The following is a 19,092-nucleotide window of genomic DNA, read 5'->3' as shown; positions in this document are numbered from 1 at the left end:
TCATACAACAAATAGTTTAATTGTATATTTGTATCTATACAAGGTACCCACGATGAAGCATACCATCAAACTGTCTCTGTTTTTAATGAAACGAAAATCGTGCATATCATAATTTGAATAGTTTCAAGATTCCTAAACAAAATCTTTTGCGTAAGATCATTTCTGTTAGTTTTTCAAAATCTCGTGTTATTAAAAACAGAAGAGGTACTTAGCTGACTTGCTTCAGCTTGGACACCCTGTATATTGTAATTGTGTACAGTACTGTACCTGCACATTTCTTAAACAATTGAATGAAACACTCCGTCATGGATGCAACAAATGTTCAATGCAATAAGGAAATATTATTTGCATCAGTGTTCACATGTTACTTCACGTCCAAGCATCGAGTCTTTTACCTTACGTTGCACATTTCGCAAGGAGGAAACGCCTCTGACAGTTACACAATCAAGATTCAGCCTAGCGTCTAGGAGCTGGCTGGCCTCGAGGGGTCAGAGAGGTGAGGGGGGAGTATTTCCCTCCAAAGTCAATTCGCTATTCCATTCAGATCACACTCCACCCTCCTCGCCTCTTCCCGTGCCTCCTCGTGGCTTCTTTGCATCGCGACGCGCCCCGCGCCGCTCGCAGACCTCGAATGCAACGGTACACGCTGGCCACGAGATGCATAGGCGATGATAGCATGCACCCAGTGCTACCCAGTGCTCGACGTCTCGATTGGGATACAGCAATGGCGCGAAGTTAGGTCCTGATTGGCTCTGAAAGCACGGACGCGTGGCGAGGCGGAATTTGTGTAAGGTTGATGACCAGGACCTCGCGAGGGCCTTCAAATTCGCCACCCTTGGGAAATGTATTTCACTCGAATATGCATTTCAAATGCGTTTTAACCCTCGGACACCAGACTGTTTTACATTTATGTGCAGAGTGGCCTCGGGGTCACTTCTGACCCAGCGTTCGCCGTCTGAGGGTCCAGCAGAGCCAGAATATATTGGGGTGTAATAAATATTTTTGTTTTAGTTTTAATCTCCTCAGCAAACTGCTATTACTTCACTATTTAAGGGGAGATTCTTATAGCAACGCTAGAAGTAGGTATGGTTCTTCGTGAATTTTTTGAGAGAGAACTGAAACCTCTACTGTATTAGACTTTTAGGGATATAAAAAGAGACTCTTAAGCTGTAGGAAAAATATTTTTTAATCTACTTGTTGCTTCTTACTAAATGGCGACCAAGTCTTGCAATTTATCCTCAATGACGTATTATTCATGTCTCATGAGAAGTCTCCTGGACAGCATTGCCTCTAATGCTCTCCAAAGGACTTCTCATGAAACACGAATAGCACCAATAATTGGCATATAGTGTAGCATTTATGACAGGCATCAGAAAATTAAAAAAAATTATCTTAAAGCTAGATAATTCACGCTGGGATTAGACCTATTTCAAACTAAACATATTATTTAAATTACATTACTTAAAATACTATATTTCCAAAACCTCTTAAAACGCCCAGGTCTGAACAAAACAAGGGGGGTCTTGTTTTGGGAGAGTTTTGCGAAGTGGAGTATTTTCTTGGTAGTAACTCGTTGCTGTGGTAGTTGTTCGGTTGGAAGGGCTAACTTTGGGACTTTTGTTTGATGCAAGTGAACACTGCAGATTTTTATGGTATTTTAGGGATAATTTAAATCTGTGAAACAGAACAGATTGTATATAATATGCAGAGATATGTGTACATACATGTTTTAAACGTAAAATACATAGTCTGTCTTCTAATTATAATATAGACTTTTATACATTTAGGCTAGGTTTCAAGATGGAAAAACATATGGGAGGATTTATACAATATACGAAATTCTATAAAATATTGAAAGTTAAATATACACTTTATAGTACCTGGAGACTGAAACAAAGTTCTAGTTAGATTGCTCTTCTCTAATTAAATTTTTAAAACTAGGAATTTTAGTTTTTGGTCTACTCATAATATGTAGCATTTATGACAGACGTCAGAAATCAATTCAAAAATTTTCTTAAAACTAGGATTACGCTGGGATTAGACCTATTTCAAACTAAACATATTATTTAAATTACATTACTTAAAATACTATATTTCCAAAACCTCTCAAAACGCCCAGGTCTGAACAAAAAAAAAGCCTAAAAGAAACGTAATAATAATTTTACACACGCTTGAATCTTCTTCAAATACACATACATCCACTGTTTACAACCTACTTATTAACCAGGTCCATTCACCCCCCGCTTCTCCATGGACAGTCTCCAGAGGTCCCATAAACTACCCCCCTCTCTCTCGCCATTTTCTCAAGACCCGAAACCGACTGTTCGATCGATCGTCGCGCGGAAAATGGTGGTCATAAAATTCTCGGCGTCCCGTGGCACACAAAGGTAGGGCTTCATTGTCACGTACGCATGACAGAGCGCATATGGTAGCAAGACAATGTGCCGTCGGAGGCTTATTGCGCGAGTATCAGATGGCATCGGGGCCACAGGAACGTGTTCACCGCGCGCCAGCCGATGTTCCTCGCTCTTCGGCGCGGTTTACACGCGCGAAATTACAATCTGACGCGACGAACGACGCGACGGCTTGCTTAACCCTGCGTTTCTCTTGGAAACCTTGCATGAAACAGTGATATAACCACCGACGTATTGTTATGAATAGTCTGAGGATGTATACGCATTTATGGGGAATTTCAGAATGCAAAAAGGTACAGAATTTATGCGATACGAGGAAAGGTGCAATGCACGTGGAGGATGAAATACATCTTTAATTAGTTTCTACTTGTCTAGCTGTATTTGTGAATGTAGGAATTTGCATAAACATCTACAGTCTAGTTGTGGATATTAAACCAATAATGAACTTTTAGTATAATATTCAGAAATCAGAAATGTAGATGTTGGGAATAATTTCATATTTGGGGAGTGTAATTTTAAAAGTAGCTATATTCGCTTGAGATAATAAGATAAGTTTAAAATTTCTGATAATTTCAATTTTCAGTATACAGGGTGTCCTAGATTTAACGTGCCAAATGTCAGTTCATTCTGTCAGTCGAGATAAGAAATAAATGTTATGTGAGCATAGGTTTTTTAACGCTTTATTGAAAAGTTATATATAAAAAAAGGAAATTTAAAACGTGTTGAACGCGCGTCCTACCGTTTTTCATACCTAAATATGCATGGTGAGATATATTTTACCCTCATTTTTTAAGGGAAATGGTTATTTATGGGAAAGAGTAAATACAACAAAAATGAGAATAGAATTCAAACCATAATTTAAACCTAATTACATATCTGTTACACTCTCTGAATTTTTTTTGGTATCTTTTTCTTGTTATCGAGACTTCCAACATTTTTCCTAAGTGGAACATTGACCCACTCATTTGCCAAATTGATTGACTCTACAAAACAAAAACATTTACATTTATGTTAACTACAATAACTCTTCACCCTCAACCAAGTTCTTTGAAACTAAAATTTAAAAAAGAAATGAATAGAAAAGGAGTTGATTGCTTTAACCTGAGAACAACTCATATGTATGTCCCACTAACCAGGAAAAAGTTAAATAAAAGTGATCGGGGTTGGAAGAGAGTACGTGACACACCTTTGGTAGTTTTCACCAGTTCAGTGGAAATGCCCTCAACTGGATGTATGCAAATGGACGATCGCGGATAATCTGTTGATATTAATGCGCGTAAATGTTTGCACTGGGCGCAGCGTTTGGTGGGGTGGTTTCCATCAGAAACGAGGAGGTTACCTCTCCTGGAATCGGGTTTTCTGCGCTGTCTGTTACGGTTCACGAACGTTCACTTTTTTATTGGTTTAGTTAATTAGCTGGGAGGATAGGTTTGTCGTTAATGAAGCGCTTGTTCTTTTGCCAAGTGGGGGGGAGGCGATGTAAATTGTGAGTCCAGCGAACGTGTTGAGGTACAGTTGTTTTTGATTTTGTTATTCATCAGGCTGGAAACTCGGAAGCTTGTTCGTGTCAGGAGGTTCGTTTTGTAGAAACTTTTCTTTACTGTAGTTTGGTGCAGTGGGTTGGAATCGTTTTAAATTGCATAGCACTGGTTTCGTGAGAATAAATTGAGGATTGAAATGTACTGGTTTCTTTGGGATCGTAGTGCTTCGAAATCAAATTGGATCCATGCAAACGATTGTTAAAAATATATGGCAAGTTATGGCAGTAGGCTATCGAAGTTAGCCAACTTAGTGTTTGCTAATTTAATATTTGCAACTTTCTAGGAATCTTGAATTCTGGGCCAGAGAAGAGTTTACAAAGTTTAAAACGATCTTGTTCTTTTTTTTCTGTGAAATAATTAATGTACTTATTTTTTGTCAGGAAGTAATTAAATCAGTGAGATCAGAAGCAATATAATTCTATTTTTTAAAAATTAAGTTATGCATTGAATTATACTGTTCGTGTTTAAGTCAAATGAGTGCAAAAACAGCACAGTTACGTAATAGTGTTTTATACTACCTCCAACTTCACCGATTTAATTACATTTTAATGATTGTGAACAAATGAGTTACTTGCCTAAAGTTTGAACTGATTTCAAATCTTCCAATAGCATTGACTCTCTAAGATTAATTTTTACAAAATGGTTATTTACTCTCAGCCTTCACATTAGAAACTGTACCTCTTGAAATCTTAATACTTGCAAAAACACGTCTGCATAAATCTTTCAAAAATTGTAAATTAGTTTCTAGTAATCAAAATATACTAAAACTGGCTATTAAAATAAGAGAGTACTCGTGAATTTAAATTCAAAAATGCTTCAACAGTTATCTTACCAGTTGTGTCTTGCCATTTCAGTTTCATCTTACACAAAAATCGAGGTCTTAAGCTATTAATAATTAAATTTCATGAAGAGCCAAAGAACGTTTCCCTTTCTTAATACTTACATAAATTTATCCTTTATAAAAATGAAAACAATATGGAAAGTAATTATTTAGAATTTATAGTTTCGAATCAGCTTCCCACTTAGGATCAAGTTTCGAGTAAACAACACAGGTCATTGAATTAACCCCTTGACGTACAATTTTCTTTCCTAATATTATCACCTTTGCTGCCGATCTGAAACGTGTAACTACCTCAAACTGCCAACAAAAAAGTTTCTATTAAACGAACATAGACGTCTCACGCGATAGAGCGTGATCGGTTACTTGCGAAAAATCCTCATCACGCGTTACCGCGTAATCGGCAGCGAAGATATTATAAAAAGTGCACGAGCCAGACTCGTCAAAGTACGGCAAGGGGTTAATGACAATAGATTTCATACTAATTGTCATTTACTACCCAACTAATAAAATTTTGCATGGATTGCATTTTGACGTAAAGCTAGTCTAAACAATTCCTCCAAGCTTTCCTCTATTTATATATTATTTATTTATTATTTAACTATAACACCAGCTATTTCAAGACTTCTCCACTGGCCACAAATATTCCCACTATTATAAGCCCTCAACTCCGCAAATTAAACGTCACATTTCCCAGAATTTCCAATACGTACCACGGTCCCCAAATTACCAAAACACGTTACATCAGTCGCTCCCAGAATTATCGACACCTGTCCCAGAGAGACATGCTTGCATATTAATACCCCCAGATTTAGCAGGGTACCTGGATTCCAAAGCGTTCATTAAACTTGCAGATTCCTATTTTCTCCGTCTTCCTCTCGGCTGGAAGGGTTGACGTTCCGCGGGAGCATTTTTTCCCGTATCCGTGGCCACGATCGAGCGAACATCCTCCCTCGTTTAGCTGCTAGGCCTATCCAGGCCTCAGCCTCTTCGCATCCCTTAACGCGCCATTTCTTAAAGCGGATGGGACATTCCGAGTATTGACCCGTTTACCCTCCAACAGCCCAGACATTAGAGTCCCTATGGACGTCGACAATCACTCATTTGTTCTACGATAATTGGTCCAGGGAACTCATACTGTGCTTAGTTTGTGGTGGATACGATGGAATTGTCGGTAGAGCTGTTCGTGAGGAGGAATAAAAATGTGAGAAATCTGAGACTGTTTTCTGATGAAAAGGAAAGGTTCCTTTCCTTTGCCTGAGAAAAGTATCTTAGGCAATAGTAGAGTCAATTTACAGTCGAATAAATTTAATCCTGTATTTTCTAAACAATATTTACAATATTATTATTATTACCAAAAGATTGATTCAATTCTAATAAGAGCAGTCATTTCGTGTTTGATTCTTGACTAGTTCTTCACTGACAATGCTTCTCCAGTTAATCATACCCTAAACAGCTTCGACTGCTTCTGCTCTTCATCAATCATGATTACTAATTGCTCAGTAGGTGAAATCATTGATTTCATGTTAGTCGTAAAATATGACTCGTAATATCTAATCATTAATCAGGTCACATTTCGCTCGACTCTCTTCTCAACCCTTCCTCCTTCCCATGTCCCATCATTATCACGATGCTTAGATCGATCGATGCATCGACCAATTCATCGATCAGGCAGCCTAGATCGATGGCCCTTTCATACCCATTTACCTTCGTCAGGCACCCCACATTTGCTCTCAGTCATCTCGACAGCGATGCAAATCCCTCTCCCGATTTGATTTTCAAATCGTGCAAGTCACCTGTAATCTTCCCGACGCTTCCACCCACGACGATCAGACACGTGACCCGGGCCAAGGGGCAAAGGTCAAGCGGACATCCTCGGCGATGGACGCCGAAAGGGGTAGCTAGAGGCTTTGCAAGGCAAATCCAAGGGCTTGGGCCCATCATCTTCGGCTCTGGCCACGGTTTCGCGCTCACACTCTGCACGAAAATCGATGACTCCCCCTCCTGACTGTCACAGCTTCCACATCATCAGCAGTCTGTGCCTCTCGCCCCTTGTCTGTGCCGCCTCTGCCACTCGCCACCCTCTCCTGAAGCTAAGTTGGGCTAGGTTAGGCTGCGCGTTAACGTTTAGCGAGGACTTGGGCTAATACAGATCTCTATTTAATTGCTGTCGACGCCTGTGCTTGGCTAAGTGATCGATTGGCTGTAGCTGCGAATGCTTAGGCAAACTCAGGTTTTTATGAATGTATAGGCACCATTAAGCTATGTCTTCATTGAAGTTACAGTGAGGAATATTTTGTCTCTCATTGCTGTTTCTGAGAAATATTAATTTATACAGAGTGGACAGTGTGTAACTGACTGGCTTATATTGATATTGTAGATAAAATAAAAAATAAGAGCCTTTTTTAACACTAATCTTTTATTAATATTTAACAGTTATGTTAGGGTCCAAATATTAGGTACATGTATTTTCATTTTGAAAAAGTTTGTATATTTTTGTGTATTATGTGCATTGTATTATTTTCTGCTATTTTAAGGAGTTATTTCAATATAGCAAACTGTAGGTATTTCGTTTTTATTATAGTGAGAATAGGTAAAAATATTCTAATTTTAAGAGGTAGAACGTTTACCTACTTTTTAGTAATTCAATTTGTCACAGTCAACAAAAGTTGTTGAAGGGATAGAATATTCGATTGAATATTCTACTTAATTAATAATTACTTGTCTCAAATATGTGATAAAAAATAACTTTAGTTTCACGTTGCTCCCCTTCAAAATTTTCTACGTACCATACAACTATTCTTCAATTTCTACAAAAATTAAATTTTCGTAAATGGGTAGTTACTTTTTAAATGAAAATAAATATTTTGAAAGATTATATCAACCCTTTTACTCTCCAAGAATTGTATAATTTTTGTCATTAATAGAAAGTAAATATTTTTCTTCCAGAAGTTACACATTCATAAAATCTATAAATTGTTAGAATTCAAATTTCATTACTTTTTTCTTGTTGTCAATAAATGAATAATTTTATTCACTCGTTAAAAGCTATAGCCTGTTTCATTCTTATGGCATGGCACTCGTGAGATTTGTATTCAGATCACTCGAACGAAAAGAAACTGAATATTATTCGAGTGATAGGTTCATACTTCTAAATATTCTTGCTCCAAGTTTTTCAAAGATCCAAGAATAGAATTTCATCACTATTCCCAGCAGTGCTCAGCCTCTTTCTCGTCGCACCTTTCATGCCCGTTCCCCTTTTTCTGTTTTCTCCATCTAGAATCTTTTCTACTTCTCACTCCCCCTATTACCACCCTACCCTCTTCCCTCGCCCTATTATTCTCCTCCCTTCGCGGAGCGTTAGACCACCAGCTCGTTTCTTTCTTCATCCCTCTCTCCTTTACTCTCCTCGAAACATCTCTCTTCTTCTTGAGCTCGATCTAGTCCCTCATTTCTATTTACGGTCCCGTGGACTGTATCCAGCAGGAGCAAGAAGAGCGATTATCGCTTGCGATTACTGTACCTTCGGTTCAGAGCTTTTTCCCTTTAAATCTTCTTCCTGTAGATGGTGAAGAATTTTTGGGAACTTTTGTTGCTGTAAATTTTGACAATTTTTTGAGCCATTGGAGAGAAAAAGAAACAATGATTCAGTGCAAAAGAAGTTTTGTGAGATTTAGAAAAAGCAATGTTTTCACTGTAAATGAAGAAGTATTCAAAATTAATAGAAAGATCTAAAGAAACTTGCGAAATCTTCAGATTCACAATAATTTGTCCTCAGGTGTAAGATGTATTTTAAAATTAATTGTAAATAATTCAAATTTAGAAATTTTTAGGGGGTTCAGAAGAATTTTTGCTAGATTTGAGAATAGTAATCGTTTGGCTGTAGATAAAAAAATGTTTAAAATTGATAGAAAAACTTAAAGAAATCTCCAGATTCCCAACTTGCCCTCAGATGTAATTTTTGTAGTTCTAGAATTAATTGCAAATTAAATTTAGAAATTTCCAGGAGATTTTATATTCCCTTGAATTGCTTAATTTCATATTATCATCTTTTAATTTACTGAAGTTCTAATTAAAAATTTTGAAGCACCCTGTACGCATAAAATTCATACTCAACAATTTCTAAATCTATACTTGCAAATGAAATACATGAAACAATTATAATATCAATCTACCTGAACTCTAATTGATTATCCTTTCATCAGTGTTTGCAATATCCTCTATAAAAATAGATTTCCACTTCTTAATTTACACATGCTTTGACGTTCATTGATGATAACGATCGCTCGTCGCCTGCAGCAATTTGAATTCCACGTGAGAAGAATCTGGGTTAAATAGACGCAGAAATGTGAAGCAGGTGAGCGAGATTCATAGACGAACACTTATTCTGAATCGAATCGATGAAATTCTTGTGGGAAAGTAGGGGCACCATTATCGTAAGAAAATTTATTTACATTTATAGGCAGTGTTTGCACTTATTTCTTACCATTTTTGTATCACGTTTAACTAGTTATGAAACTAAAGAAAATTAGGTATATTATTTATTCTCTATGGGCTTGTTGACAACGAACTAAGACAAGGACCTTCTTTCTCTAGATAAGAAAGAAGGTTTTTCTGTAGATGAGGTTCTTTCTGTAGATAATTTACAAAAACTGAAGGGAACAAAAAGCTTGTTTGATCTAGTTAGCTATTTAAAAAAGCATGGTACATGATTTTACTCGACTACACAGCTTTGGACAGCTTTCCTCTTCCTGCTAGTAATCGTGCTAGTAATCGTGCTAGCACTCGTCCAAAGCAGCATGATTTCGGCAACGTTTCCCTAATTGCCGTGTCGAGGGCAGAGGAGCGGCGGAAAAGTTGGCTATCGTTTGCATCCCTTCACTTTTATCCGCGCTTCGATCGACGCAACCATCGCCACAGCGGGTTAACGAGGTCATCGCTAAGTCGAGGATCAAAGCGGGCACGGCCAGCGAGATCTATCATCGCGCGGATCTCTGACGAGCTCTTGTGCAGCTTTTTCCTCGGTTCGCGATTCCTTTGTTGCCGAACTGTGCTCTTCCACCGTCGTTCTCCTTCCTCGTCGCGGACGCGAGCCTAAAGCGTGTGATGAATTGGACTGCTGCCGCGTAAGGATGCTGTTTCGCTTTAAGGATAAATTAATGACTGCTCGACCGGTTCCTCGTTATGGGTTTCAGAAAACGTGGACAGATTTTAGGGGGTCTTGTTTTGGGAGAGTTTTGTCAAGTGGAGTGTCTTCTTGGTAGTACACTCGTTGCTGTGGTAGTTTGGTTGGAAGGGCTAACTTTGGGACTTTTGTTTGATGCAAGTGGACACTGAAGATTTGTACGGGATTTTAGGGATAATTTAAATCTGTGAAACAGAACAGATTGTGTATAATATGCAGAGATATGTGTACATACATGTTTTAAACGTAAAATACATAGTCTTCTAATTATACTATAGACTTTTATACATTTAGGTTAGGTTTCAAGATGGAAAAACATATGGGAGGATTTATACAATATACGAAATTTTATAAAATATTGAAAGTTAAATATACATTTTATGGTACCTGGAGACTGAAACAAAGTCCTAGTTAGATTGCTCTTCTCTAATTAAATTTTTGAAAATAGGAATTTTAGTTTTGAGTCTACTCATAATATTTGAAGCTCAAATCGATTTCTAATTTCGTTCTGTTATTGCAGTAGTATTTATGAAAATCTGAATTTGCATAAATTCCTACAGTCTACATATGAGTGATTAAAAAATAAGGAGCGTACAAAATGTTGCAGATGATTTGTGAATTAGTGGTTTATTTACCGTCAGTTTGATTTTGTTTTATCAGCAGTAGTCTGCTATGACTTGTACAGACTTGAGCAAAAATTCATAAAATATCGAAATTTAAATTCTTGACTTATAATTTTTAATAAGGTAGGTTCCATTTCTAGTAACGAATAATTTTCCCTATGAAAATTCAATCAAACCACTAAATATGATTTTAAGAGGATAAGTGAGACACAGAATTTAGATTCCCCATAGTACTTTTTCTTCTAAACTAAAATAAGAAAAAAATGAACACAGTTGTCATAAACATTCTCAATCTACTTCTAACAAAAGACCCCTAAATTTTCCACCCCCATTTAATACACCACTCATTCGTCTCATATACCCCACATTTTTATCTCAAAGCCCCACTCGTATCGTCTAACAAGAAACAAATTCACAAGGGCCGATGAGGCGCCCTTTGACCACATTTAATTCGAGATGGAAATCGGCTTTGCAAATATTCATGAAAACTCGCGGCGGAGAGGACGGATCCTTGGCTCGATCCACCGTCGAGGGGATTAAATTCAATCCAATCAGAAGATATCCTTTATGCCTTTGAAATCCAATCGGTGTCGCGGAGGGTGCGGGGTCTGGCGACGCGTAGTAGCGTATTTCGCACGGCACTTTGAATTCAGCTGGGATTCAATTTCTGCCCCCTCGCCACGGTGGACAGGAGCAGAGGGACATTAGCGGGATCTGGCATTCTTTTGTCTCTCGCGGCGAGTCGTAGATTCGACGGGATAGGAAGGGTCCCAGGGGCAGAGACCCAATTTAATTCGGGTGAATCCTCGGGCCCACGCTGTACCCCCTCTCTCGGTCGTTCCTTTACCTCTTTCGCCTTTTTCAGCTTGATGTACTAGGTGGGATGGAGAGACTCGAGAGTGAATTCGGAGATAGGAAATTGCAAACGTGTGAAAAGTTTATACACTTTTATATTATTAAATAATTTATATTATTTATGTATAGTGACGAATTTGTATAGGTTAACATGACCGATTTTGTGGGTTCGACTAAAGGCTGATTACAAACGATTAATCCTTGCTTTTCTAGAAAAATTTTTACACGATTTTAACTTTTCTAAAAATTCTGTTATGCTTGTAATTGGCCTTTGTTTAGACTGACGAAATTATCAGTCGTGTGAGCTTAAGTTTTAGAGGGACAAGGAATCTATAGTGGAACACTTTGAGTAATCGAGGCTTGGTCATATTTGATTGAAAATAAAATAGAAAATAATCTTTTGAGATAATGAATTAGTTCAAATACTTCATTACTTTTATTTTACAAATATCAGAAGAGTGATTTTATTTTGGTTTTATAAATGAAATTATTTATTTCAGTTAATTCGCTGAAATGAGGTAACAAATAATTTGACACGAGAAGTGCTTAGCCTAAATTGAATATTAAATATAGAATCGAGGAACTTTTACAGTCTAACTAAATAAAATAATACCTATATTAGTGTACTGATCATTTTTCAAATTTTGTTAAAAAGACTTTTATTAATCTGTTAATTTATTCGCCTGACCACATAGAGAAACAAGGGAGTCTAGTTAGTCTAAACAAAACCATTATTTGTTCAGAACAGGCTTGATTATAAGTACAAGATACAAGGAACTGTTTGAACAACCCTCGTAGCTCGAAGTCTGGACCTGAAAGGATTCACCATACATTGTGCTGTCTCGATACAAGTTCCACGAACCCCCAAGTTTTCTTGTAACTATTCTATCAATTCTTGTCTTCGACTTCAGGAACGCAAGTTCAAGCTGCTAAAGCATAAACTTATCTCAGAAATATGCTTCTTACATTTCCTCTGCGTATACCTGCTTACAAAGGATGAACTTGTATCGAGACACTACTATAATTCTCATTTTCCTTCGCACAGTGCTTTCGTACAGAAAAATTACGTTATCGTTGCAGAGTTACCTAAAAGGAAAACCTAGTTCATAGAGAGAAACCTAAAAGAAAAACCTAGTTCATAATAAAAGCTGCATGATAAAACATCTAGCTCGATCATCGAATCTGTCCCCAAACTATCGTCCCTCATATTATGTTACACCCTGTATAAAATATTCTGGGGTCGACGAGCAAAAGCGCGCTCAGGCTCGCCACGTATATGCATCCTTGGACACATAAAACGCGCCCACGTACAACAAAGAGGGGACATAGGTGGCCTCCTAATTTTTTTATCGGCCCTTCACCATCAACCGACTATGAGGTCTCTGCCCGTACAGGTATACACCGAGAGCTATTAGAGCTTTCTAATATGTCCTTTTTTTACGTTGCGGCCAGGACCCTCCTCCGCCTCTTCCTCCTCCTCTTCCCTCTCTTCTCTTTCCCTCTCGGCTCTTTCTCGGTCGCGAATACGTTCCGCTCGTGCTTCAGTGATTAAATGGTACTGGGACGCGTTGCAGTTTTCTGGATGCCTCGCGCGAGTTATGGGATCGTTAGCGCGGAATTTGTTTTTATTTTTCCAGGACGTTGACGAGAACCGCTCCGATTCGAATTCGTTTTTCTGCTCGAGTTGCGCTCTTCTTCTAGTATTCCAACCTGTTTCGTGCTTCATTTTCCCTGCCTGGGTAATTTGCTCGCGTGATTATTCTAGAGAGTTGAAAGTGGAGCGTGTTTAAGCTTTTGAGGAAGCAATTTTTTTCAGGGTTAAATGGAATAAATACATTTTAGTTTGTTAGTGGTTTTCTTCAGGGTCAGTCGAGATATATTTAGGCAAGTAAAGAGATAACGAGTAGGAATTTTCTAGAGAATTTTCTAAGGAATACTTGCTTTTAAGAGTTTTTATTGTATGTATATTCTGTGATTAAGTATGAATTTAAGAAAATTTAAAGGTACATATATACATACAGAAGCCAAAAGTTTACGAACACTTGCTAATTCTGATTAAGGTTATGTCTAGGGAAAATATTTTTAGTTTGAAGTCAGTAATCTCAAAAATACTTCAATTAGCTATTCATTGTTATTTAAATTTTGTGTTTTTAGTAAGGTAATCTTCATTTTCCTTAATTTGAGAGATGATTCTAAACTTTTGGTATGTATGGGCTAAGTCTCCTCCAAGGGGTTAGAGTTGTATATTTAGTTTAGGTATTGTTAAATGTGTCTAAATTGTTTGCTGCAAATTTTTTTTAGAATTGGAGTACATAGGTAAATACTTTAATCTTATTCTTTATTTTTATGAAACGAGGAAATATGTCTTCTCAAAGCTCAAATAGAGATACTCAATGACCTAAATTCTCTAAATAAATGAATCTATAAGAAAATCTCAATCTTCACATTCCCAAGAGACCTAGCTCTCAAAGCATTTTCTATAAAACAGCGCTATCCTGAAGGGTTACAGAAGCTTTTTCAGAAACTCAAAAGCATAAAGTCAAGTCTGCACCGAGAGGTCACTCTCCCACACCAAACCATCGTAAACTAAAGCGCCCAGACCATGTCCGATAAGATCCATCTGACACGGAGCACAAAGAACACGATCTCTAACGCTAAGCACGCGAGGAAATTAAGGCAGGGTGTCCTCTGGGAGGCCAGCGAGTCTACGAGCAAAAAGGTGCATTCATAGTCCTTCCTGTATTCCGCCCGCGCAGAGTAACCAGGAGGCACAGAAAACAGACGACCAGTGGATTTTCTTCTCGAGAGATTCGTCGTGCACACGCGTCAGACACGTATTTTCCATCGGCCTGCTCTCGACAATGGTCGCCTTCCAGAAGCGCCTTTCAGAGTGGAACCGGCCCGCCATTTACCATAGGATTTTAGAAAGGTTCCTTTTACAAAGTGGAGCTCTAGTTAAGTTTTTGTTGGCTTCCACCGTCGCCTCCACCCACCCATCGCCGTCTCCCTGCTACCTCAACCCCTCTCGCCCCCTTTCATCTCGTCTCTTCCTGCTGCAAGGCCTTTCTGCTCGCGTTCCATTCGCCTCTGCCGATCAGGATCCATCTAACCGATTTCGAGGATCGCCTTATGGCTGGCTCGCGTGAGACCATCGACTCGCCTTTTATGCCTCGCCCTGCGAGGGGGAGCAGCGAAGGAGACGAGGAGACTCACCTGAGCTTGTCGCAGTGGCGATTGGGGAAAGGTGGGGATGGTGGGAACGGGTTTTCTGAGGTTTTCGAAAATGTGGATTCTGATTTTGTTTTTTTTAACTTACTGAATTGGTGCATAAATTCGTGTCACGTCATTTCTCTCTTTTTTCATTTGGAATTGTTGATATTCAGCTAAATGTGTCCTTATTATCACAGATTTGTTATACTTGAGGGCATAGAAGATTGCATAGGCGCAATAAGGGTGTAAGGTTATCTCAAGCCTCTTTTGCGGATATCTCCTTCATACATTCTTCATTTAACATAACATTCCTTCATCCCAGTATTTTTAAAGTTGAAGAAAAATAGAATATTAGGAAGTATAGCTTGGCAATCATCATGATATAAATATGGACTTTATATTTTCGTAACCATGTTTTTGCATGCATCTCCTTCTTGCAGATAACGCCTCAATTATAAGCAGCAACAAGAAGCAATAACTATTTTATAACATTAAAAAAAAAAAGGAGAGAGAGAGAGAGAGAGAGAGAGAGAGAGAGAGAGAGAGAGAGAGATTTTACGTTTGAAAAAGGGGAAAGTGTCATGACATGAATTTATGAATTAGCCAAATATTTTGAATTTTTTAAATAAGATACAATGCAAAATTTAGGATAAATGAGTTTATGAATGAATTGCTTTTGGAAAGTGTTCGAAAGATATTTAGAATGTATAGTGTGACAAGGATTAAGAAAAAAGAAAAGACATTTCACGAAAGTAGTCCATGTCCCATATCGTGCTTCTATTTCATCAAGACGAGTACATCCTCCTCGAGTATGGATAAATATCACAGAAATGTTGACACGGCGATCGCTTGGGAACTGGCCCATAAATTCTATATGAAACGAGCCGCAGACGCGACAAGATTATCTCTTCTCCGTGCTTCCTCCGCGGTGCTCGTCCTAAAGTAAATACGTGAATAGATTCGGAAAGAAAAAAGATCAAAGCGAGGGGGTGATCCAGGTTGAATCGAATTTCTCCCTAAACGAGGATTCTCCGCGAAAACGAGCAGCTTCAAAGGAAAATGGAAAATTGCGTGCAGTTGGGGACAGCCTGGAATGTTGAAGATTTCGTTTGCGGGGAAAGAACTTGGGTCTCTGCTGTAATAGGAGGAATTCTTGGCGAGAACCTTGGCAAAATAGGGTGATCCTATCTTTTTAATTCTTTAGATACACCTTTTGGAAAAATTACTTGTAATAGAACAATCAGTCACATTTTTATTAAGAATGAATTCATTTATAATTACAAAAAGAAATAGGAAGTACTTAGGTGTGAACTTTAACTTTGTTTACTTAGGTTCTTATCATCATGCTAACTATAATGTTTTATTGCTCCCAATATATTTTTGATTTTTTATCGGTACCTCGGAGATACATAAATCAATCAAACCTAAAATTATTAGGACTCGGTTTAAAAATTAATGGTACTTGCACATAAGAAAATACAGAGTTCCCAAAAGAATCAGTTTTTACATATTAGCTCACGCAGTATATTGGAAAAAAATAACACATAATAATATGCAAACTATTGGAAGTTCAATATCCTTCTTAATACTTCACAGATAAAAAAGAACTTTTACTTAGGCTCACTCCTTCTCAGTTTCAATTTCTTCAATAATTGTGTTTACCAAGATAAGAATTTGCATAAACATTCTACTCATAGTATTTTTCTTTATTCAATACTTCAGTCCACACAGCAACCACTCAACAGTATTTTATGAAAACAGAAGCTCTGCAAAGAACAATACCGTCCCCCACTCTGAAAGGCAGTCACCCCAGCCAAAACCCTTTCCCATATCGATTCTCAGCCCCAGAGAGGCAGAAACAGAGGGAACACCAATCAAAAGTTGAACCGAGGTAGCCGCGGCTTAAACGGATCCTCAAGCACCAGGAAGACGCGTTTTGTAAGGGAACACCGCGGTATCATCCTCCAGCTGGTAAACAGCTGCCCACATCCTGTCTCACGTACGCAACGTGGTTCTCGTGTCCTCTTTCTTCCTGTCCCTCTCGGAACAGCCGATCACTGACTCCTTTCTTCTTTGTCTGGCCTCTTCGTCTCTCTGTCCTTTTCAGACCTTTCTCGATCCTTTTCGTCTGTCTCGGTTTCCCTTCGATCTTTTCGTCTCTGTTGGTTCCAATTTGATCCTTATCGCCTGTCCTGGTCCTTCTTTGAACTTCTGACTCTCTTAGTCCTTCTTTGACTCTCTTCGTCTTTCTTGGACCTAATTCGATCCTTTTCGTTCACCTTTGTCACTCTTCAACTTTTTTCGTCTTTCTTGGTCTCTTTTCGTCTTTCTTAGTCCCTCTACGACTCTTTGTGTCTCTCTTGGTCTTGGATCCTCTTCGTCTTACTTGATCCTTCTTTGACCCTCTTCGTTTCTCTTAGTCCTTCTTTGGTCTTCTTTGATCCTTTACATATCTCGTAGTCTTCTTTCGACTCTTCCTCTCTTGGTCCTTTTTTTGTCCCTCCTCGTCTTTTTTGGCCCTCCTTTGACCCTCTTTATCTCTCTTAGTCTTCTTTCGACTTTTCCTCTCTTGGACCTTCTTTGACCCTCTTTGATCCTTTGCATCTCTTTTAGTCTTCTTTCGATCTTGGTCCTTTCTTGACCCTTTTCATCTCTTTTAGTCCTTCTTTGACCCTTTTCGTGTCTCTTGGTCGCCCTTTGACCTTCTTCATCTCATTTAGTCCTTCCCTGGCCCTCTTCGTCTCTCTGACTCCTTCTTTGAACCTCTTCGTCACTCTTGGTCATTCTTTGATCCTCTTCGTCTCTGTTGGTTCTCCTGAGATCCTCTTCGTCTCTCTTGGCTCTTCTTTGACCCTTTTTAACTGTCTGCGTCCCTCTTCGACTCTTTTCGTCCCTCTTCGACTCTCCTCGTCCCTCTTCGTCCACACTCGTGTCCAACTGAGGTGGAGCAAGGGGCCCCAAACAGCGGTACCAAAATGGAGGACAGGTGCATCGCGGATGCGCAGAACGTTGAGCGGCCGGCACGCGACTCCTGGGCCCTCTGCCCATTAAAAATCATGTGGGGATTCGCCACGTATTACGCACATGCTTTCACGCGTGTACGTGTCGTATTTATGAGGCCTGAGCCACGACGCTCAACGTCCCGAAATGGTTATCCAATTATGATAAAGAAAATGAAATGTCGACAAATTAGGTTACTTAATTCTTGGTGTCATTCAATTTCTACATCCTTGAGGATCCATATTTAGAATGTTTTTTTTTCTTTACAACAGATGTTTAAATAGAGCAATCCTTACGCAGAAGTCTGTAATCTCTTAATTCCATTACTGATGCGATTTTTTTTATAAATGAATTGCTGTTGAGTACTCTGTTCTTGGAATCAAATTTTCAGTGGATTAAATATTACGTATACATTTTCAAAGTAAATAATGAAATAAATTATTGAAGACGTGCAGTGTCAGACAAAAGAAAATTTTAAATTACAATTTGTATTCATATCTTTTACGTGACATCTGTCCTGGGATATCCCTTGATCTTCCACAACGCATACATATTCAGTATTCCCTTTTTTATTATTATTTTTATGGTATTTCATGTCATTTATTTGTTACACTTTCTTTCATTCATCACTGTCAATATTACATATATAATACAGAATATATTTACCAAATCTTCATCTCTTTTTAGTTAAATAGTCTCTCAGCTCTTGCATCAAATATTTCAAATTTCAAAGAAAGATAGTCAAGAAAACCTTCCCATCTTTAACAGACTATGTACTTTGTCCTCAATTATTTATACAATTTTAAAGTACAGTATAATTTTTGCCTACCAAACAGCCGCTTCGAAACACAGTGAAACATGTGCTTGGCTTTGGCACGTGCATATATCAATTATGCGTGCAAGCAGGTAGCTGTATGCGTGCAAGTGCACACCGCGCCGAATGCATTTATCGTCGAGATCCAAGGCGATAGATTAGCGCGCTGCGCTAAACTGTTTAAACGCTAACCGGCCAGATAGTATCGCGACCACGAGAACCAGCTACCCCCGTTAATTAGCCCTTGCGAGTCGCGATTCGACCCGATTCCCTTTGGCTACCGTCTTTGGGGTGACTGTCGCGCTGTCTTGATGTTCGCTGGTTGATAATGTGAGAGATTGGTTAGATCTAAGGAAGCACGCTGCTATTTATAATTAGGGATTCTAATTGAGCTGTTTATTACTCGAAACATCAATCAAATGTTTTGGCAGTAAATTGTAGAAGATTTAAAATGTCAAGTTTAAGCACTTTGTGAGAGGCTCCATTCTTCAGTCTTGTGTTTGAAATAAGAATAGACTAAATGTTCTGCTGTTGGTCAGAAAAGTATGAGATTACCCTAGTTAAATAATACTGTAATAGAAATAAAAAATAATAGTCTTTTTTGTATGTACT

The 19,092-nt window shown here is 38.4% G+C and overlaps 1 protein-coding gene across 3 annotated transcripts in view; it reads left to right on the top strand.

Annotated features, from left to right (window-relative positions):
- The window catches only part of Utx (Utx histone demethylase), a 183,852-nt gene that overhangs the window by 93,556 nt on the left and 71,204 nt on the right, over positions 1-19,092 (top strand). The window contains exon 1 of one of the 3 annotated variants that reach the window (XM_076391160.1): positions 2,370-2,387. The exons of the other annotated variants lie outside the window; for them this stretch is intronic. The gene's annotated coding sequence lies outside the window, so the exon portion shown is untranslated. Of the gene's footprint in view, positions 1-2,369; positions 2,388-19,092 lie in introns of those variants that run through there. 3 annotated transcript variants of the gene reach the window in all.

The sequence above is a fragment of the Calliopsis andreniformis genome, unplaced genomic scaffold, assembly GCF_051401765.1.
Source record: "Calliopsis andreniformis isolate RMS-2024a unplaced genomic scaffold, iyCalAndr_principal scaffold0022, whole genome shotgun sequence".
NCBI classification, from domain to species: domain Eukaryota; kingdom Metazoa; phylum Arthropoda; class Insecta; order Hymenoptera; family Andrenidae; genus Calliopsis; species Calliopsis andreniformis.
Note: the sequence above shows the minus strand (reverse complement) of the source record. Positions and strands in the feature narration are given on the sequence as shown.